The sequence below is a fragment of the Miscanthus floridulus genome, chromosome 3 (assembly GCF_019320115.1).
Source record: "Miscanthus floridulus cultivar M001 chromosome 3, ASM1932011v1, whole genome shotgun sequence".
NCBI lineage: Eukaryota > Viridiplantae > Streptophyta > Magnoliopsida > Poales > Poaceae > Miscanthus > Miscanthus floridulus.
In genome coordinates, this window is record NC_089582.1 from 55,172,782 (window position 1) to 55,195,533 (window position 22,752).

General features: G+C 41.5%; 1 long non-coding RNA gene across 2 annotated transcripts; it reads right to left on the reverse strand.

The window, feature by feature from the left end:
- Positions 1 to 1,960: 1,960 nt before the first annotated feature.
- On the reverse strand, positions 1,961 to 16,554 carry LOC136545762 (uncharacterized). 2 transcript variants are annotated; one of them, XR_010781149.1, is made up of 8 exons: positions 16,246 to 16,554; positions 15,978 to 16,128; positions 14,766 to 14,974; positions 12,095 to 12,245; positions 10,883 to 11,091; positions 8,213 to 8,363; positions 7,000 to 7,208; positions 1,961 to 2,137 (listed from the first exon to the last, which is right to left on the reverse strand). It is a non-coding gene; the product is annotated as an uncharacterized lncRNA (long non-coding RNA). The 2 variants fall into 2 exon arrangements; XR_010781148.1 differs by lacking the exons at positions 1,961 to 2,137; positions 7,000 to 7,208 and having other exon boundaries at positions 8,051 to 8,363.
- Positions 16,555 to 22,752: the final 6,198 nt, after the last annotated feature.

Genomic DNA, 22,752 nt, shown 5'->3' on the forward strand with positions numbered 1-22,752 from the left:
TTTAATGGCTTGCAATTAATTAAGTTGAAGCTTGCTAATTGAAATATCATGAACTATCAAGGTATATCTCTTGTTGATCATTTCATTTGAGTGCATATGAGTTGATTGAATTGGATAAATATGCAATGTTGCTTGCTATGAGATGTTTGAATGGATTTATTGATTAAGTAATCAAGTTTGGATTGATTTGAGTTGGATAAATTCATGAGATGACTTTTAGTAAGTGGATTGAATGGATATATCTTGTGAAAGTATTCAAACAAGTTGATTTCAAATTTGGTTCAATTTGATGAAGAATAGCTCAATAGTTGAAATATGTCCTATATTTGAAAATCAGAGTGAGCTGTGATATTAGCCATGTTTGAGTGATTAAAACTTATTGGATTGACATGAAAATTGGTGCACAATCTCTATATTTATGGTATAAGATGCTGTAGAAATTTCATGAGAATTGGATAAGATATGCTTCGGTTTTGGAGTATATCTTGTCAGCTATAATGCAGCAGTTTTCAGCATGTAGCAGTGGTGGAAGAATGGAAATCTGGTAGCAATCTCAAAGTCAAATGAAACTCAAATTTTTACAGCTGCTAAATAACTTAGTTAAGCACATCTCCACCAAATTTTGTGGGATTTGAATTTGTATATTGGGAGATATACATTTTTTCTTTGAAGGGTACAGAATCTGCCAGAAAAGTGACAATTATTGGATTGATCAAGAGTCACTTTGATTGAAAGGTCCTCAAGTTGGAAACATATTTACAAGTGTTTAAGGTACCTAAGTTTGGTTTTGGATTGATCTAGAAGCATGACAAGCAAATAGTATATGGCCATTTGATTGTGGAGTGTACTTGGCACATATTTGATACTCAAATTGAAGATCAAGACCAAGCTCAAGATGAAGATGAAGTTTAAGTTCTTGTGATCATTGGAGATCATTTAGTAGAAAGAAAAGGACTTAAACAAGTAGAAAGAAAAGGACTTAAAAAAGGATTCATGGTTACTCATTAAGTTAAGTCCATCACTTGGATCAATCAATCAAGTTATTTCAAGTGAGTGTCAAGAATGGTTCTTTAGAGAGAGGTCACTTCTCCCTAGTGTAGGGGCTTGCCGCCTATGTATAGGTAAACCAAGTGTGGTACTTGGAAGCCTAATATAGAAGTGGTGATCCGAGGAGCATTTGAGATGTTTAGTTGAAGCAATCAAAAGGATTGATCTAGCAAGCCAGCAACACCCAAAAAGAGAGCTAGTCATGAAAGATTCAAGTGGTATTCTCACATTTGGTTCTCTCATGCAAGCATTGATCGAAGAATGAAGAAGAAAGCCAACCACAACAAGAAAGTACACTTGATCATTAGTGGTTCTTAAATCATATGGGTGAAGAATGGACTCCATTTATGATGATTGGTCTTCACCAAGCTATAAATTGGACTTCACATTGCTATTGGAGTAATGAATTGGAATCTATGTGACAATCCTCTACTCCAACATAGCAAAGGTATCATTGTAATGTGCATGATCATTTTCATCCCTTACTAGTATGTGGTTAGAGCATATAGTACATGCTTATTAGGATCATGTATAACAAATAAAAGTTTTAAATTAATAACCTACCACTATTGCTTGAATAGTTAATTAATCTAGTGGTTAGTATATGAATTTGTTCATGAGCTAGTGAACCCAAGTACTTGATTTAACTCGGATTGCAAACAATTGACAAGTACAACATTGGCAAGATAACCCTTGTAAGAGGTGTGAAGAAGCTTGTCATTGGTTCAAACCGAACATAGAAGCTTAGGCAAATCAATTTAGTTCAAGTCATATTAGAAGCTCATGATAAGTAACAAGAGTAAAAACACAAGACAATAATGCAAATGGATATCTAGTTTGGTCGTTTCAAGTGGCATCTAGACTCAAGTATTTCATCAAGAATTCACAAGTAATGTCTAGATCAATATACAAGTGATATCCTACAAGTGGTACTCATGATGATAGCAAATGTTCAAGAAATGGTTTTATTGACAAATCAATCATACAAGTGGTATCACATCTCTACACATGGTTTCAACCATACAAGAAGGTGGTTCCACAAGTGCTTCTCAACTTTAAGTGATCATCAAGTGAAGAATGCATCCCTCACCTACAAGAGCTCAAGATTATCAATTGAATGACCCATGCTTGGACATAGGGGGAGGTGCCCCACCAATTGGTATCAAGGTCATAAGATCCTACACATGGTGTCTAAAGAGCTATACAAGTGGTGTCCATCAAAAATACAAGATTCAAGCCTCAACCATCTACCCAAATGTAAGCCTTTGCATCAATAAGAAGCACACCTTTTATGGAAATTGACAACAAAGGGGGAGAGATTGTACAAAGATATGAAAGCTTTGGGAGAGATTGAGACAAAGATATCATGGGAAGTTGGATTTAGACATGGACATGGACAAAGAGGGAGCAACATTGAGCAATTCAGAAGGATAAAAAATTCTTGGACAAGAGAAGCACACAAGTAGAGGGAGCAAGCTCATGAACTTGTTTGTTTGCAATTGATATGTGCATAGTCATGTGCTTGCTTGCATTGCATAAGTATTTAAATTATATATACATTTGATTGATGATTTGAAAACTAGCATGCATAGGATGGTAGCTAGACTTGTATTTCTACAAGTGGTACTAGAACCTTGCTTATAATGTTGATCTCATGGGGTTTCTAGTATTTTTGTTGTCTAGCTACTCATGGTGCTAAGGATGGTGTTAAAAAGTGCAACTTCGATTGATATCACGCATCAAAGGTTAATTCTATACACCTTAGCATCATTGGTAGTCATTACTCTCTCATAATTTCAATCTATGCATATGTGAGAGCTTCAAACCAAACACTCTAGCACATATGTAGGGGGAGCTAATACTACCAATTCAAGTTTGTGGTACTTGTCCAAAATCATTTACACATGGTAAAATTGCTTGGACAAGCAACATGAATCCATTTGAGCATAATTTTCATATCTTTGTAGAGTTATCATCAATTACTAAAAAGGGGGAGATTGAAAGGTCCTTGTTTGGTTTTGGTAATTGACTGACAACCTTAGGTGGACTAATATGTGTTTGAGTGAGATACATAGGTGATTAGTCAACAAGTACATGTGTGTGAGCAACATATGCCATGGAGGTGAAAATGGCTCAGAGATGTTGCAAAGCTCACACATGTGATGAAGGAGCTCATTGCACATCAGACATGACATTGAGTCATGTGATCAAGGTGGAGAAGATCAAGACATGACTTAGCTCAACAGACCAGTTTCAAGTGTGAAGGGCAAGTTAAGTGATGACTTAGCGCCGATGGACCGAAGCAACGGTGAAGAGCAAGTGAAGTCAAGATCGATAAACCAATATGGTCACATGATGATATGAAGTGGATCATATCATTGTTGATCATGTTGATGCATGTGTTGCATCAACATCGGAGGAGTTGGAATGGAATGCGCAAGGCAAAGGTATAACTTAGGGCATTTCATTTCACCAGTCATAGGTGTGTAGAGAAGTTGATGACTGGGTTTAGGATAGATGGTTGTACTATCAAGAGGGGCAAACTTATTTGCATATCGGTCATCTAGTGACACTCGAGTGATCTAACTTTGCATCGTTACTAGGATCGAGTGGCGTGGAAAGTTGAGTGGCTAATCCTTTAAAAAATGATTGTTAAAATGCTAACACACAAGCACATGGTGGTGTACACTTGGTGGTGTTGGCACATTTGCAAAGGAGAAGTTGGTGAAGAAAAGGAGTTGAAAACGCTGGTCGTGGGGTGATCGGACGCGTCCGACATGTGGACCGGACGCGTCCGGTATCTGAATCAAGCGACATTGTTCCCGACATGACCGGACACGTCCGATATCGATACCGGACATGTCCAGTATTCTGGCCACGAGTGATCTGCTGAGGCGAGTGATCGGACTTAGGCTTGAGAAAGTGACCGGACACATGCAAGACACTGTTCATGCGTTAGGTCGAGGTAATGTGGTGCGTAGGAGTTAATCCAGAGGGGATCGGACGTGGAGGCGAGTCTGGTCACCCGAGACTGGACGCGTCTGGTTTCAGAAAAGAGGCTCCGGGAGCTCTCTAGACTCGACCGAACGCTGTGTCGTCGCGAGTCAGGTCTTGTCGAGCAGGTGTGTCCGGTCATGTTGTCAGGTGCACAGGTGAGTTAGCCATTGACGGCAACAACAAGTACAAATGGCTAGTGACACATGGCGAGTGAGCGGTGACCGGACGCAGCGACCGGACACGTCCAGTGTGCATGAGCTGCACGTCCGGTCAGTGCGCAGAGTGCCCAGTGAAGGGGTAACGGCTAGTTTAGCCCGTGGGGCTATAAATAGAAGTGATAACCGGCCTTGGACTGGTTGCTGAGCACCCTTGAGCCTTGGTGGCTTGTGTAGGTGTGCTCGGGAGCCCTCTAACTTGTGCTTGATAGTGATCATCTGATCGAGTGAGTGAGCGATTCTAGTGCGATTGCATCATGAGGTTGCATCGAGTGGCACTAGGTGATCGTGTTGCAAGTCGGTGGTGCTTGTTACTCTTAGAGGTTGCCACCTACTAGATGGCTATGGTGGCTTGTGACTCCATTTAAGCATGCAAGAAGATTGTGCGGTGCTCCGGAGGAGGATTTGTAAGGGGGATTGTGCTCACCCCGCGAGGATCGCGAAGAGCAACTCTAGTTGTGCGTGTCATTGAGCTACCCTCACTTTTGGGATAGGTTCTTGCGGTGCCTGACATGCGGGATTGGCGGATGATGCCAATTAGCCGCCGAACCACCAAGTGAGCGGTCGACACAACGGGAACGTAGCTTGGTGGCAACCAAGTGAACCTCGGGAGAAAATCACCGTGTCAACGTTGTCTTCATCATCTTCTTGGTGGTTTGCATTTTGTGCAACACAAGCTTGTATTTACATTTCATACATTGTCCTTGTGTAGTTACTCTTGTGACTAGTTTAGCTTTAGTAGCTTGTCAGTTGCCTTCTTACTTGTGTAGCATAGAAGTAGCATAGTATTAGGAAACTATTGGAGCAAAAAAACATAATAACCCCCTGATGGCCCCGTTCGGCTTGCTGAAACTTGGCTGAAACTGGCTGAAAAACAATGTTCTGGCTGAATTGTTGTGAGAGAAAAACACTGTTCCGGCTGAAAAAAATAAGCCGAACAAGCCGGCTTCTGGGTAAGCCGAACGGGGCCAATATGACTGTTTTACGGAAACATGGAGAGGTACCGTGGAACTGCTAGAGATACTTAAAAAGTGCCTCCAAGACAAAATAAAAAAGACATGTGCTGTTCTAATGTTATGTACTCCCTTCATCTCAAAATAAATCCAATTCTAATACCGTTCTAGGTTAATTAAACTATTTTAAGTTTGATTAACTTTATAAAGAAGACTGACGACATCTATGCCACCAGATAAGTACACTATGCAGATATATTTCATGGTTTATGTATTGATACTATTTTTTTGTCATAAATACCGGTGTTCATTTTTTATAAATTTTAAAAAAATGAATTAAATAATTTTGAAATTTTGATTTATTTTAGAACGGATGGAATACCGAAGATTTACGGTGCGCCTTAGCATGGTCTAGATGACAGATAAAAATCATATGGAGAGTGAGATTACCACCATTAGGGCGAGCACATTGGTGTTGTCTCGTTGATAGTCTCATGCAGTGCTACGTAATTGTGAGACGAATTAAGAGGTAACACGTACAATAGTTTATCTTTTAAGTTGTCTCATAGTAATTCTATGGTCTTTAATTTATGTATACAACAAAGGAATATTTGTGAGTTGCATTACAAAAACCACTTGTACAATTGTGTATAAGTTGTCTCGTAGTCTTAAATTTTAGCTTATAAGGTAGTTGCTTCGTGAAACAACCTCTTTCTCTTACCTCCTCTCTCTTCCATGTCAAAAAAAAATCCAAAGTGACACTACATGAGACAACCTATGAGACTGCTTACGTGTACCAATGTACTTGCGCTCTAGCATAATCCGTCCCAGCCGATGGAAGCCATGTTGCCACTGTCGGCTGATAGGCTTCGAATTAGGCACGTGCACGTGTATCATAATGGTAGTCCTTTAATTGTGCAATAGGTTGGAGCGAGATTGTTTGTGAAGCAAGGCATCTCGTCCACGAATTAAGTTGGTGGGCCCAATATGAAAATTCCTAGTCTTTGCTCCTGCAAAAAATATCAAACAACTGGACCTCGAATAGCGATTGCTCTTAATAGCCAGCAGGTAGAGTTTTTGACAGCACTCGTAGCTAACCCACTGCTACAATAGTGACCACTTAGTCTTTGCTAACCGTACGTTCAAATTGGTGTCGGTATTCTATCATCCACTGCTACAATAGTGACCCGTGAATTGGAAGTCCGGCAACCATGACTTCCAAGTCATGCAAGCAGCTACGCGCATGCCGGTAAAGCTAAAATCCAGTTGGGAATTGGGGTTTAGTCAGCGGAGAACATTCTTTGGTTGGAGTGGAACGGCATGAAGTCCGCACATAACAACATCAAACCCAGACCAACGTTACCTGGATGCTCGCAATGTTCCCACTGAACTTTGACAGCGAGTATGTGGAACCACTCTCACGACACTACGTGTTGACAGCCAAAATGTGTGACCGGTTCAATCGAAGATGGATTGAAAAATCACGTGAAAACAGAAAGATCAAAATTGGATCAAATTTGAGCAGATTTGCAAGTTTTCAGGAAAAACTGACCTAGCCTAGTTTAGACATGGTGTGGCAACACTCAGTAAAAAGCAATGTAGGCCGGTTTTGGCAGGGCGTCTCACGTGTCGTCAAAACCAACTTAGGCCGGTTTTTTGTTATAAATACGTGCCTAAAATACATTCCATATTTGGAGGAAAAACTCATAGATAAAAAATGATGCAAGCATATAAAACATGTAAACAGGCAACATACTAACTAGAACAGGATTGCGCAAGGAAATTACTCAATGATCCCGCGCAGAACGTAGTCGAATGTGTTGAAGTAGATGTTGCAGATCACCAAGCGGTCGCGTGTAGACGCTGCCCAAAAACCTGATTGCCGCCCCGTGCATGAGTCTCACGGCAGTGGTTTCGGAGATCCCGCTATCTTCAAGTCCGGTGCACCAAACAACCTTATGGCTCAGTATTACGTGGATTCTACATTTGAGAGTACCTGAGGACGTGTAGCAGATTCAGCCAAAGCTGGCGGCAACTCAAGAAAGCACAAGGATGATGGCGAAGGGAGAAAGTCAACCAAAGATTCAATCAAACAGTAACGAACATATGTAAGTTTGTCACAGAGAGTGCGCATGAAGGGAATACGTTCTTCAACCACGAAAAGGAGTTAGCGCATGATCCGAAGTTTGACGAAGACATCTCTAATGTAATAACTTAATAACTTAATGTTGTTTCGTCGAACGAGAATGAATGTAATATATGTTTGTCTTCTATTTTTTGCTTCATCTGTGTTTTCATTAGCGAGATTCAAATTCAAATTCAAATTTGAAAAAGCATTTTTTTAATCTACAAATCATTAACCGATGCGGGCATTTAATAACAGACGCCTCCGTTAATGGTTTAACCGAGGCGAGTGGCTTTAAACAACCGTCTTGGTTAATTGATTAACCGAGGGGGCTGCTTAAGCCAACCGCCTCGGTTAATATATATTAACCGAGGCGGTTTCGTTACAGGGCCCGCCTCGGTTAAGGCCACGATTAACCGTGAACTTTACATCGAGGCGGTTGGCTTGCCCGCCTCGGTTAAGCCGTTTTGCCCGCCACGGTTTAGATTTATGCAGTAGTGACATAAGTATCTATCTCGTATAGCCAATAATAATATACAAATATAATCTATATATAACCATATTAGCTTAATTAATATATGTCTAAATTATGATTATTAAAATGAATTTCAATTCTTAGGACCCAAACGGGATATAAGTATAAATAATATATGAAAATCCAAAGAGAAATCTGAAAAGAGAGAAAACAGTGACTGTTTCGTCTTGTGTTTTTTCTTTGAGGAAACTTCCTCTTGTGTTTCTAGAGTGCACTTCACAATCGGGGCCTGAAGAGCAAATTTCTAGAACGCTCCGTTTCGATACTTTTTTAGAATATAATATGCATATATATACCACAAATTAAATCTGTAACAAGAAATCAAAGGTAGAAAGGCTACAGGGTCGCCCAAGTGGCGCATAGACGATTTGTCCACAACAATCCATGCTCGATGCGCTGCTGGATGGTAGAAAAAAAGTTGCGCCTTTTATCAACAACAGCCTCGGCGAGGACAGCAAGGGGTGGTAATCTTGGCAACCTTACGACTCCGGCTGCAATGACGGTGAAAATAACAGGCCATGAACACATAATATATAGATGCACATAGGCACGTAGCAGTTGAACACAGTGATAAAAAGTTATATGGAAATCAAAGGTTAGGTACTTACTAACGCCTCTATGATTATCATCTGCTATACGATGAATGATCAGTAAAATAAGTAAGATAATAAGAAGCAACCGTGTCGGAAAATGGCCACCATTAGCTGGCATTGTTCCTGTTTCACAACGCCTATTACTATTAGTAGACGCTGCCTGCAGCTGCAATTGAACTTTGACCGGCAATAGTGGAACCGCTCACGAAACTGCCGTTTACCCCAGATATGGCACATCTGATTTCAGGCGTGTTCTGACCGGCACCGGCTACACGACCCACGATGCCTGGCTCGTTCCAATAAAAGCATGTAAGAGCATCTTCATCAGTCTTACAATTAATCTCTATTTCCCAGTATGCGAAATGAGGGTAGTCCAACATAACTTTTATGAATACTAAGAGAGTTACTAATTCAGTGCACAATATATGTCCCTAATATCCATACGAAAGATGGACCCCACTAGAGAAAAAGATGGTTGACAAGTGATGGTTTGGAAGGTCCTCACGTTATTGGAGAGGTACAACTCGCTCTTTATTTGAGGAGAGGTAAGAAAAATATTGGTGGCCATAAAAAACAGAGATAGTATTAGAAAACTATTGGAGCAAACAAAAAAACATAATAACCCCCTAATATGACTGTTTTACGGGAACATGGAGAGGTACCGTGGAATGGCTAGAGATACTTAAAAAGTTCCTTCAAGACAAAATAAAAAAGACATGTGCTGTTCTAATGTTATGTACTCCCTTCATCTTAAAATAAATCCAATTCTAATGCCGTTCTAGGTTAATTAAACTATTTTAAGTTTGATTAACTTTATAAAGAAGACTGACGACATCTATGCCACCAGATAAGTACACTATGCAGATATATTTCATGGTTTATGTATTGATATTATTTCTTTTTTTTGGTCATAAATACCGGTGTTCATTTTTATAAATTTAGTTGAATTTAAAAAAAATGACTTAAATAATTTTGAAATTTTGATTTATTTTAGAACGGATGGAATACCAAAGATTTACTGTGCACCTTAGCGTGGTCTTGATGATAGATAAAAATCATATGGAGAGTGAGTTTACCACCATTAGGGCGAGTACATTGGTGTTGTCTCGTTGATAGTCTCATGCAGTGCCACGTAATTATGAGACGACTTAAGAGGTAACACGTATAATAGTTTATCTTTTAAGTTGTCTCATGGTAATTCTAGGGTCCTTAATTTATACATACAACAAAGGAATATTTGTAAGTTGTATTACAACAACCACTTGTACAATGGTGTATAAGTTGTCTCGTAGTCCTAAATTTTAGCTTATGAGGTAGTTGCTTCGCGAAACAACCTCTTTCTCTTACCTCGTCTCTCTTCCATGTCAAAAAAAATTCAATGTGGCACTACATAAGACAACCTATAAGACTGTTTACGTGTACCAATGTACTTGCGCTCTAGGATAATCCGTCCCAGCCGATGGAAGCCATGCATGTTGCCACTGTCGGCTGATAGGCTTCGAATTAGGCACGTGCACGTGTATCATAATGGTAGTCCTTTAATTGTGCAATAGGTTGGAGCGAGATTGTTTGTGAAGCAAGGCATCTCGTCCACGAATTAAGTTGGTGGGCCCAATATGAAAATTCCTAGTCTTTGCTCCTGCAAAAAATATCAAACAACTGGACCTCGAATAGCGATTGCTCTTAATAGCCAGCAGGTAGAGTTTTTGACAGCACTCGTAGCTAACCCACTGCTACAATAGTGACCACTTAGTCTTTGCTAACCGTACGTTCAAATTGGTGTCGGTATTCTATCATCCACTGCTACAATAGTGACCCGTGAATTGGAAGTCCGGCAACCATGACTTCCAAGTCATGCAAGCAGCTACGCGCATGCCGGTAAAGCTAAAATCCAGTTGGGAATTGGGGTTTAGTCAGCGGAGAACATTCTTTGGTTGGAGTGGAACGGCATGAAGTCCGCACATAACAACATCAAACCCAGACCAACGTTACCTGGATGCTCGCAATGTTCCCACTGAACTTTGACAGCGAGTATGTGGAACCACTCTCACGACACTACGTGTTGACAGCCAAAATGTGTGACCGGTTCAATCGAAGATGGATTGAAAAATCACGTGAAAACAGAAAGATCAAAATTGGATCAAATTTGAGCAGATTTGCAAGTTTTCAGGAAAAACTGACCTAGCCTAGTTTAGACATGGTGTGGCAACACTCAGTAAAAAGCAATGTAGGCCGGTTTTGGCAGGGCGTCTCACGTGTCGTCAAAACCAACTTAGGCCGGTTTTTTTGTTATAAATATGTGCCTAAAATACATTCCATATTTGGAGGAAAAACTCATAGATAAAAAATGATGCAAGCATATAAAACATGTAAACAGGCAACATACTAACTAGAACAGGATTGCGCAAGGAAATTACTCAATGATCCCGCGCAGAACGTAGTCGAATGTGTTGAAGTAGATGTTGCAGATCACCAAGCGGTCGCGTGTAGACGCTGCCCAAAAACCTGATTGCCGCCCCGTGCAGGAGTCTCACGGCAGTGGTTTCGGAGATCCCGCTATCTTCAAGTCCGGTGCACCAAACAACCTTATGGCTCAGTATTACGTGGATTCTACATTTGAGAGTACCTGAGGACGTGTAGCAGATTCAGCCAAAGCTGGCGGCAACTCAAGAAAGCACAAGGATGATGGCGAAGGGAGAAAGTCAACCAAAGATTCAATCAAACAGTAACGAACATATGTAAGTTTGTCACAGAGAGTGCGCATGAAGGGAATACGTTCTTCAACCACGAAAAGGAGTTAGCGCATGATCCGAAGTTTGACGAAGACATCTCTAATGTAATAACTTAATAACTTAATGTTGTTTCGTCGAACGAGAATGAATGTAATATATGTTTGTCTTCTATTTTTTGCTTCATCTGTGTTTTCATTAGCGAGATTCAAATTCAAATTCAAATTTGAAAAAGCATTTTTTTAATCTACAAATCATTAACCGATGCGGGCATTTAATAACAGACGCCTCCGTTAATGGTTTAACCGAGGCGAGTGGCTTTAAACAACCGTCTTGGTTAATTGATTAACCGAGGGGGCTGCTTAAGCCAACCGCCTCGGTTAATATATATTAACCGAGGCGGTTTCGTTACAGGGCCCGCCTCGGTTAAGGCCACGATTAACCGTGAACTTTACATCGAGGCGGTTGGCTTGCCCGCCTCGGTTAAGCTGTTTTGCCCGCCACGGTTTAGATTTATGCAGTAGTGACATAAGTATCTATCTCGTATAGCCAATAATAATATACAAATATAATCTATATATAACCATATTAGCTTAATTAATATATGTCTAAATTATGATTATTAAAATGAATTCAATTCTTAGGACCCAAACGGGATATAAGTATAAATAATATATGAAAATCCAAAGAGAAATCTGAAAAGAGAGAAAACAGTGACTGTTTCGTCTTGTGTTTTTTCTTTGAGGAAACTTCCTCTTGTGTTTCTAGAGTGCACTTCACAATCGGGGCCTGAAGAGCAAATTTCTAGAACGCTCCGTTTCGATACTTTTTTAGAATATAATATGCATATATATACCACAAATTAAATCTGTAACAAGAAATCAAAGGTAGAAAGGCTACAGGGTCGCCCAAGTGGCGCATAGACGATTTGTCCACAACAATCCATGCTCGATGCGCTGCTGGATGGTAGAAAAAAAGTTGCGCCTTTTATCAACAACAGCCTCGGCGAGGACAGCAAGGGGTGGTAATCTTGGCAACCTTACGACTCCGGCTGCAATGACGGTGAAAATAACAGGCCATGAACACATAATATATAGATGCACATAGGCACGTAGCAGTTGAACACAGTGATAAAAAGTTATATGGAAATCAAAGGTTAGGTACTTACTAACGCCTCTATGATTATCATCTGCTATACGATGAATGATCAGTAAAATAAGTAAGATAATAAGAAGCAACCGTGTCGGAAAATGGCCACCATTAGCTGGCATTGTTCCTGTTTCACAACGCCTATTACTATTAGTAGACGCTGCCTGCAGCTGCAATTGAACTTTGACCGGCAATAGTGGAACCGCTCACGAAACTGCCGTTTACCCCAGATATGGCACATCTGATTTCAGGCGTGTTCTGACCGGCACCGGCTACACGACCCACGATGCCTGGCTCGTTCCAATAAAAGCATGTAAGAGCATCTTCATCAGTCTTACAATTAATCTCTATTTCCCAGTATGCGAAATGAGGGTAGTCCAACATAACTTTTATGAATACTAAGAGAGTTACTAATTCAGTGCACAATATATGTCCCTAATATCCATACGAAAGATGGACCCCACTAGAGAAAAAGATGGTTGACAAGTGATGGTTTGGAAGGTCCTCACGTTATTGGAGAGGTACAACTCGCTCTTTATTTGAGGAGAGGTAAGAAAAATATTGGTGGCCATAAAAAACAGAGATAGTATTAGAAAACTATTGGAGCAAACAAAAAAAACATAATAACCCCCTAATATGACTGTTTTACGGGAACATGGAGAGGTACCGTGGAATGGCTAGAGATACTTAAAAAGTTCCTTCAAGACAAAATAAAAAAGACATGTGCTGTTCTAATGTTATGTACTCCCTTCATCTTAAAATAAATCCAATTCTAATGCCGTTCTAGGTTAATTAAACTATTTTAAGTTTGATTAACTTTATAAAGAAGACTGACGACATCTATGCCACCAGATAAGTACACTATGCAGATATATTTCATGGTTTATGTATTGATATTATTTCTTTTTTTTGGTCATAAATACCGGTGTTCATTTTTATAAATTTAGTTGAATTTAAAAAAAATGACTTAAATAATTTTGAAATTTTGATTTATTTTAGAACGGATGGAATACCAAAGATTTACTGTGCACCTTAGCGTGGTCTTGATGATAGATAAAAATCATATGGAGAGTGAGTTTACCACCATTAGGGCGAGTACATTGGTGTTGTCTCGTTGATAGTCTCATGCAGTGCCACGTAATTATGAGACGACTTAAGAGGTAACACGTATAATAGTTTATCTTTTAAGTTGTCTCATGGTAATTCTAGGGTCCTTAATTTATACATACAACAAAGGAATATTTGTAAGTTGTATTACAACAACCACTTGTACAATGGTGTATAAGTTGTCTCGTAGTCCTAAATTTTAGCTTATGAGGTAGTTGCTTCGCAAAACAACCTCTTTCTCTTACCTCGTCTCTCTTCCATGTCAAAAAAAATTCAATGTGGCACTACATAAGACAACCTATAAGACTGTTTACGTGTACCAATGTACTTGCGCTCTAGGATAATCCGTCCCAGCCGATGGAAGCCATGCATGTTGCCACTGTCGGCTGATAGGCTTCGAATTAGGCACGTGCACGTGTATCATAATGGTAGTCCTTTAATTGTGCAATAGGTTGGAGCGAGATTGTTTGTGAAGCAAGGCATCTCGTCCACGAATTAAGTTGGTGGGCCCAATATGAAAATTCCTAGTCTTTGCTCCTGCAAAAAATATCAAACAACTGGACCTCGAATAGCGATTGCTCTTAATAGCCAGCAGGTAGAGTTTTTGACAGCACTCGTAGCTAACCCACTGCTACAATAGTGACCACTTAGTCTTTGCTAACCGTACGTTCAAATTGGTGTCGGTATTCTATCATCCACTGCTACAATAGTGACCCGTGAATTGGAAGTCCGGCAACCATGACTTCCAAGTCATGCAAGCAGCTACGCGCATGCCGGTAAAGCTAAAATCCAGTTGGGAATTGGGGTTTAGTCAGCGGAGAACATTCTTTGGTTGGAGTGGAACGGCATGAAGTCCGCACATAACAACATCAAACCCAGACCAACGTTACCTGGATGCTCGCAATGTTCCCACTGAACTTTGACAGCGAGTATGTGGAACCACTCTCACGACACTACGTGTTGACAGCCAAAATGTGTGACCGGTTCAATCGAAGATGGATTGAAAAATCACGTGAAAACAGAAAGATCAAAATTGGATCAAATTTGAGCAGATTTGCAAGTTTTCAGGAAAAACTGACCTAGCCTAGTTTAGACATGGTGTGGCAACACTCAGTAAAAAGCAATGTAGGCCGGTTTTGGCAGGGCGTCTCACGTGTCGTCAAAACCAACTTAGGCCGGTTTTTTTGTTATAAATACGTGCCTAAAATACATTCCATATTTGGAGGAAAAACTCATAGATAAAAAATGATGCAAGCATATAAAACATGTAAACAGGCAACATACTAACTAGAACAGGATTGCGCAAGGAAATTACTCAATGATCCCGCGCAGAACGTAGTCGAATGTGTTGAAGTAGATGTTGCAGATCACCAAGCGGTCGCGTGTAGACGCTGCCCAAAAACCTGATTGCCGCCCCGTGCAGGAGTCTCACGGCAGTGGTTTCGGAGATCCCGCTATCTTCAAGTCCGGTGCACCAAACAACCTTATGGCTCAGTATTACGTGGATTCTACATTTGAGAGTACCTGAGGACGTGTAGCAGATTCAGCCAAAGCTGGCGGCAACTCAAGAAAGCACAAGGATGATGGCGAAGGGAGAAAGTCAACCAAAGATTCAATCAAACAGTAACGAACATATGTAAGTTTGTCACAGAGAGTGCGCATGAAGGGAATACGTTCTTCAACCACGAAAAGGAGTTAGCGCATGATCCGAAGTTTGACGAAGACATCTCTAATGTAATAACTTAATAACTTAATGTTGTTTCGTCGAACGAGAATGAATGTAATATATGTTTGTCTTCTATTTTTTGCTTCATCTGTGTTTTCATTAGCGAGATTCAAATTCAAATTCAAATTTGAAAAAGCATTTTTTTAATCTACAAATCATTAACCGATGCGGGCATTTAATAACAGACGCCTCCGTTAATGGTTTAACCGAGGCGAGTGGCTTTAAACAACCGTCTTGGTTAATTGATTAACCGAGGGGGCTGCTTAAGCCAACCGCCTCGGTTAATATATATTAACCGAGGCGGTTTCGTTACAGGGCCCGCCTCGGTTAAGGCCACGATTAACCGTGAACTTTACATCGAGGCGGTTGGCTTGCCCGCCTCGGTTAAGCCGTTTTGCCCGCCACGGTTTAGATTTATGCAGTAGTGACATAAGTATCTATCTCGTATAGCCAATAATAATATACAAATATAATCTATATATAACCATATTAGCTTAATTAATATATGTCTAAATTATGATTATTAAAATGAATTCAATTCTTAGGACCCAAACGGGATATAAGTATAAATAATATATGAAAATCCAAAGAGAAATCTGAAAAGAGAGAAAACAGTGACTGTTTCGTCTTGTGTTTTTTCTTTGAGGAAACTTCCTCTTGTGTTTCTAGAGTGCACTTCACAATCGGGGCCTGAAGAGCAAATTTCTAGAACGCTCCGTTTCGATACTTTTTTAGAATATAATATGCATATATATACCACAAATTAAATCTGTAACAAGAAATCAAAGGTAGAAAGGCTACAGGGTCGCCCAAGTGGCGCATAGACGATTTGTCCACAACAATCCATGCTCGATGCGCTGCTGGATGGTAGAAAAAAAGTTGCGCCTTTTATCAACAACAGCCTCGGCGAGGACAGCAAGGGGTGGTAATCTTGGCAACCTTACGACTCCGGCTGCAATGACGGTGAAAATAACAGGCCATGAACACATAATATATAGATGCACATAGGCACGTAGCAGTTGAACACAGTGATAAAAAGTTATATGGAAATCAAAGGTTAGGTACTTACTAACGCCTCTATGATTATCATCTGCTATACGATGAATGATCAGTAAAATAAGTAAGATAATAAGAAGCAACCGTGTCGGAAAATGGCCACCATTAGCTGGCATTGTTCCTGTTTCACAACGCCTATTACTATTAGTAGACGCTGCCTGCAGCTGCAATTGAACTTTGACCGGCAATAGTGGAACCGCTCACGAAACTGCCGTTTACCCCAGATATGGCACATCTGATTTCAGGCGTGTTCTGACCGGCACCGGCTACACGACCCACGATGCCTGGCTCGTTCCAATAAAAGCATGTAAGAGCATCTTCATCAGTCTTACAATTAATCTCTATTTCCCAGTATGCGAAATGAGGGTAGTCCAACATAACTTTTATGAATACTAAGAGAGTTACTAATTCAGTGCACAATATATGTCCCTAATATCCATACGAAAGATGGACCCCACTAGAGAAAAAGATGGTTGACAAGTGATGGTTTGGAAGGTCCTCACGTTATTGGAGAGGTACAACTCGCTCTTTATTTGAGGAGAGGTAAGAAAAATATTGGTGGCCATAAAAAACAGAGATAGTATTAGAAAACTATTGGAGCAAACAAAAAAAAACATAATAACCCCCTAATATGACTGTTTTACGGGAACATGGAGAGGTACCGTGGAATGGCTAGAGATACTTAAAAAGTTCCTTCAAGACAAAATAAAAAAGACATGTGCTGTTCTAATGTTATGTACTCCCTTCATCTTAAAATAAATCCAATTCTAATGCCGTTCTAGGTTAATTAAACTATTTTAAGTTTGATTAACTTTATAAAGAAGACTGACGACATCTATGCCACCAGATAAGTACACTATGCAGATATATTTCATGGTTTATGTATTGATATTATTTCTTTTTTTTGGTCATAAATACCGGTGTTCATTTTTATAAATTTAGTTGAATTTAAAAAAAATGACTTAAATAATTTTGAAATTTTGATTTATTTTAGAACGGATGGAATACCAAAGATTTACTGTGCACCTTAGCGTGGTCTTGATGATAGATAAAAATCATATGGAGAGTGAGTTTACCACCATTAGGGCGAGTACATTGGTGTTGTCTCGTTGATAGTCTCATGCAGTGCCACGTAATTATGAGACGACTTAAGAGGTAACACGTATAATAGTTTATCTTTTAAGTTGTCTCATGGTAATTCTAGGATCCTTAATTTATACATACAACAAAGGAATATTTGTAAGTTGTATTACAACAACCACTTGTACAATGGTGTATAAGTTGTCTCGTAGTCCTAAATTTTAGCTTATGAGGTAGTTGCTTCGCGAAACAACCTCTTTCTCTTACCTCGTCTCTCTTCCATGTCAAAAAAAATTCAATGTGGCACTACATAAGACAACCTATAAGACTGTTTACGTGTACCAATGTACTTGCGCTCTAGGATAATCCGTCCCAGCCGATGGAAGCCATGCATGTTGCCACTGTCGGCTGATAGGCTTCGAATTAGGCACGTGCACGTGTATCATAATGGTAGTCCTTTAATTGTGCAATAGGTTGGAGCGAGATTGTTTGTGAAGCAAGGCATCTCGTCCACGAATTAAGTTGGTGGGCCCAATATGAAAATTCCTAGTCTTTGCTCCTGCAAAAAATATCAAACAACTGGACCTCGAATAGCGATTGCTCTTAATAGCCAGCAGGTAGAGTTTTTGACAGCACTCGTAGCTAACCCACTGCTACAATAGTGACCACTTAGTCTTTGCTAACCGTACGTTCAAATTGGTGTCGGTATTCTATCATCCACTGCTACAATAGTGACCCGTGAATTGGAAGTCCGGCAACCATGACTTCCAAGTCATGCAAGCAGCTACGCGCATGCCGGTAAAGCTAAAATCCAGTTGGGAATTGGGGTTTAGTCAGCGGAGAACATTCTTTGGTTGGAGTGGAACGGCATGAAGTCCGCACATAACAACATCAAACCCAGACCAACGTTACCTGGATGCTCGCAATGTTCCCACTGAACTTTGACAGCGAGTATGTGGAACCACTCTCACGACACTACGTGTTGACAGCCAAAATGTGTGACCGGTTCAATCGAAGATGGATTGAAAAATCACGTGAAAACAGAAAGATCAAAATTGGATCAAATTTGAGCAGATTTGCAAGTTTTCAGGAAAAACTGACCTAGCCTAGTTTAGACATGGTCTGGCAACACTCAGTAAAGAGCAATGTAGGCCGGCTTTGGCAGGGCGTCTCACGTGTGGTCAAAACCTACCTAGGCCGGTTTTGACACACTCGAGGCCAAATCTTGATTTTCCTTTGCAAATTGATACGATCTCATGGGAAACTAGTAATTTACATATGGAATAAGTTTCATACTGGGATAAGACTCCTTTATTTGTATGAGAGGATCACGGCTAATTGAGTGATCCATCTATATCCAATCGTCAAAAACACATCTACCTTTACCTTTTATCTTCTACCTCAAACTTTTCTAATCTCTTGCTGCTAAGGACATGGCATCTATGGATACACCCATAAAAATTTAAAACAAGGTGAACTCATTCTTATGTTTCACAACGACATAATTAAGAATTTATTGCTACTTAATGTCGCTACTTTCAATATGTTTAGAAAACAAATCGAGGATGCTATGAACCTTGGAGAGACTTCTTACATGGCCTATGTAACTCATGGAACATGGACGCACCATGATCAAGACCAATCTTGGGGTACCAGACCTTCAAAGCACAATATTCGGTTCATCGATAGCCCGATAGTACTTTATTGGGAAGGCCATAACTCTTTCATCAGGAGTGTGATTAAGGTCAATGACCACTTGATGAAAAGCTTGTTTGATAAGCTTTCAAATGGATCTGACCTCTACTACAGACAATCCATCATAGCCGGTTCGGAAACCCATCGCCGTTGGTTTTGGCCCTCGGCAGTGAAATGTCGATAGTGATGGCTATGGTCTTCATCGCCGGTTCACAACAGGGTTGTGATGGTATGCTAACATCGACGGTTTTGGAGTGTAAGCCGATTGTGAAAATAGCATGATCAATGCCGAGTCACAGTATAATCCGGCGAGGATGATCCTGGTTTACAACATGGTCCGGTGGTGTTGACGGTTGCTTCGATCACCATCTGTCAGTGTTGTAGTACAACGGTAACTAGCATTTGATCATCCCCGGTCAGTGTTCCAATGGAACGCGACGATGATGAGCAATTGATCATTGGTGGTTCAATGCATACTCGTTGGTGATCACTACTAGATCTCCATCGGTAGTTCGAGCCGGCGCCGATGACCTTCACTAATGGAAATGATATTCTATCCGGGTTTCACAATATATTTATTAATTCACATGGACTTTAACAGCTTACTGAACATGCCATACATCAAATACATACAGTTCTGTTCACAAACAAGTATACTTTTTACAATAGCAATACACGCTAACATATCATGTGTGTGAGCTAATGCACTACTACACAAGCTGCCGCTTGATTACATAATAAGGCATTGATCTCTACACGGACTTACATAATGAAAGCGAGGTAGTTGTGCTTCATCAGATAGCTCCCTGGTGCCAATATTGCCTACACAAAATGAATATAATTAGTTCCAAACCGAATTGAAGCACTTTTTAGGGTTTCAATGGGGGGAAATCTCCACTTGATTGTATCATATATTGATAATTTCGCCTGGTCGGCCTACATCTTGACAAAGTCTTTTGAGATATGTTAGATGAGGGAGGGGGGAATTGACAATTAAGTTACATAATACTTTGTGCTGCTATCTCGAATAGTTTGCACCATTCCTCTCTTATTGGTTTTTGCCTTAGACATCCTTGCCTTTCAGAGCCTAGCTTCACTATGTATGAGAGCAACAGTTGTTGTATAGATATGGTTTCGTTGCGGAAGATAACCCTATTCCTTCACTTCCAGAGTCGCCAACAGCATAAGCCAACAAACAAGTTGTGTAGTAGTGCAGGTACTACGTTGACCTTGAGAAGCGAGCTAGTGGATGTCGTGGGTAGTGATTCCCGATTATGGTAGATGAACACCAATGCATTCCCAGAACTCAATGGCCTTGACACATTGAAACAAGAGGTGTTCTGGTATCTCTTCCGCAGTCGAGAGGGGGCAAACCTCAGTTACCAATTGATGAGAATCTAACATCGGGGTTTGTTAAGTTCCTAAGAAAGAGATAGCAGATTGATGGATCCTCTGACCGACTCCATTAATCACTCGGGGTACACACCTCGATTAGAATAGTGCTTCCCCTACACTTCTCTCTTGATTCATCCATTGTAAGAACTCTCAATTGAGTATTCCTAACACGAAGAACACCAAACTGCTGGACGTAGGGCTCAGAGGCCCAAACTAGGATAAATTGCTTGTGTCTCTGAGGGCACAGGTTACAGAGAGAGAAAGAGAGAGAAAAAGAGAAAAACAAGGGAGAAGAAGGTCTCTAGGGTCGCGGCGTCCTTCATCTCCTTTATGCGGGTCCCGCCGGTCCTATAGATGATGATGGGGACGGCTCCACGTCGTGGCCCTATTCATCACTGGCGCTATATGCAGGTGTCGTTAGCCGGTCGTGGTGCTCCACTCTGTTCCGGCGGGCGGCGTGGTCAACAGGTACTCCTGTCAGAAGCCGTACAGGGATTAGGCACCACAACGCTGGCACGCCCAACACTGTTGGCGACGTGAGCCCCTAGGTATGGACCGTCGTGGCCACAGGTCACGTCGAGATGTGCCTGCTTCCCTCTCGGTGTCAGAAGTTTGACTCTAGAGTCATACTCTTAGACCCATAGTGGTTGGAGATGGTATGGATCCTCATCGAGCGAGACAGAACCCGCGCCCGAGGGTTCTAACGAGACGGAGCCTGCACCCTTGGGTTCTGGCAAGACAGAGCCCACGCCTGAGGGTTCTGGCAAGATGGAGCCCATGCCCTCGGGGTCGAGCGAGACCTTAAATACGTCTTAGAGCACTGGGGTGAATTAATGTTTGTGGCCATTAACTTCCTTCCTCCGAATATCCCTAATATCGATACCCATAGTAGCCCCCGAGCCTGCGGAGGAGTAGAATGCTCCTTTGGAGGCTTTTTTCAGGCAGGAGGACTCTAAGGGCCTTGGTCTCCCTTTGTAGCCTGCGGGGTGTCTTGGTAGGGTTGTGATTCCCTTCTATCGCGATCGGACTCCTTAGAAACATGTAGCAGCAGGATTCGGGGGCCGGAAAACATTTCTCTTAATTCTGATCCCTCCCTAGTATTCGATCGATCTGCCATCGTCATGCGACTGCCTATTCGGTCTCCTTATGAGTCCATCTTCCCTTGAGCCCCCATGCGTAGCAGGGGTCCGATCGAAGGGTCAGCTCGTCATATGATCGTCCCCCTCAAGTGTTTTTTTGATAAAACAGAGGGGCTGAGCCATGCCATGTTTTCCTCGATGGACGAATCATGCTGCTAAATGAGTTGTTAACGGGCTAGTCCGAGTGGGGCCCCAACTTCCCATTCGTGGGGGTCTAACATGGGTCAGCTGGTGACCGATTCCATATTCTTGGTGACCAATCCATATAGTTTTTAGGTCTATTCGACCAATCCCAAGGGCTCACTGCCTTTCTTCGAGGAAAAACCATGGACTATGAACCGACCAAGACTCGAACATGGGCTAGGATGCCTGTGGTGCTCGTGCGCTTGGGTATTAGCCGCTAGTGGGCCCATCCTTTTCCACCCCTCAATCTAAAAGGTGCCCCAGAGCGGTTGTGAACCCATCAGTAGACCAACCTTTGAACTACTAGGCCTGAATGGGCTGTCGGAGCGTTTTCAGCTCTGTATCCCACCTTGCCTATGGCGGTTCTTGGACCATCTATCGAACGAACCATCATCCAGTGCATCCTTCGAGGGAGCAGCGAGGTGAAGGCCACCCTCCTAAAGGAGAGCAAAGAGCACGATGCCCTACGCGTCATCATCCAGCTGGTCTACAGCGACCTCGAGCTGGCCCCGGTGCAGGAGATGAGCTCGATCGCGGTTCGCGCCGTCCAGATCGTGGATCAGGCGCCCAACATTGTGAGGGCGTGCTCCACTTTGGTGTCAATCGGTCGTTTGTGATCGCTCGCTCTCACTATGAGAACATCGATCTATCCAACAATGAGCCAAGGCTTCGTGCTTGGCTACTCCAATGCCGAGCTAGAGGACATCGAGAAGGAGGTGACCCCTCTGGCACAGGACTTATCTGCCAAGATAGAGGATGAGATCATAAAAAAAGGGCATACCCAGTGCAGAGAGCTCCTGCTCTATGTAGGGTCTGGGGAAGGGTGTCAGTGGCAAGTCTTACCCTCACCTATTGAAAGGTCCTAATGGCTAGAGGGGGGTGAATAGCCTAATAAAATTTCTACAACAACACTTAACAAAAAGGTTAGACAATTATGAGGCGAAGCAAATGTTGCACTAGCCTACTCAAAAAGCAAGCCACCTACCACAATTCTAGTTTAGATAGTATCTATTCACACAATAGCTATG